Genomic DNA, 1,221 nt, shown 5'->3' on the forward strand with positions numbered 1-1,221 from the left:
GAACCAGAATTGATCAGGGACCTCAAAGTGAAGGAGCCATTGGGAAGTAGTGACCATAATACAATAAGCTTCAATCTGCAATTTGAGACGGAGAGGGTACAATCAAAAGTGACAATATTTTCTGTTGAATAAAGGGAACTATGGAGCTGTGAGGGAGGAGCTGGTCAAAGTTTAATGGTGCAATACCTTAGCAGGGATGACAGTGGAGGAACAATGGCGGATATTTCGGTGTATAATGCAGAAGATGCAGGATCAGTTCATTCCAAAAAGGAAGAAAGATCCTAGGAGGAGGCATGGGTGGCCGTGGCTGATGAGGGAAATTAAGAAACATATAAATTTAAGAGAGAAAAAGTATAACAAAGCAAAGATAAGTGGGAAAACGGAGGACTGGGAAGCTTTTAAAGAACAACAGAGGATTACTAAGAAAAAATATGCAATGAAAAAATGATGTACGAAGGTAAACTGGCCAAAAATATAAAGGAGGATAGTAAAAGCTTTTTTAGGTATGTGAAAGGCAAAAAAATGGTTAAGACTAAAATTGGGCCCTTGAAGATAGAAACATGGGAATATATTACGGGGAACAAAGAAATGGCAGAAGAGTTGAATTGGTACTTCAGATCTGTGTTCACTGGGGAAGACACTAGCAATCTCCCTGAGGTAACAGTGGCTGAAGGACCTGCTCTTAAGGGAATTTATATTTGCCAGGAATTGGTGTTGGAGAGACTGTTAGGTCTGAAAGTTGAGAAGTCCCCGGGGCCTGACGGTCTATATCCCAGGGTACTGAAGGAGGTGGCTCGAGAAATCGTGGATGCGTTGGTGATTATTTTCCAGAGTTCGATAGATTCAGGATCAGTTCCTGTGGATTGGAGGGTGGCTAATGTTGTACCACTTTTTAAGAAAGGTGGGAGAGAGCAAGCAGGAAATTATAGACCAGTTAGTCTGACCTCAATGGTGGGAAAGATGCTGGAATCTATTATAAAGGATGAAATTACGACACATCTGGATAGTAGTAACAGGATAGGTCAGAGTCAGCATGGATTTATGAAGGGGAAATCATGCTTGACTAATCTTCTGGAATTTTTTGAAGGATGTAACTCTGAAGATGGACGAGGGAGATACTGTAGATGTAGTGTACCTGGACTTTCAGAAAACTTTTGATAAAGTCCCACATAGGAGGTTAGTAAGCAAAATTAGGGCGCATGGTATTGGGGACAAAGTACT

Source organism: Chiloscyllium plagiosum, chromosome 32 (genome assembly GCF_004010195.1).
Source record: "Chiloscyllium plagiosum isolate BGI_BamShark_2017 chromosome 32, ASM401019v2, whole genome shotgun sequence".
NCBI lineage: Eukaryota > Metazoa > Chordata > Chondrichthyes > Orectolobiformes > Hemiscylliidae > Chiloscyllium > Chiloscyllium plagiosum.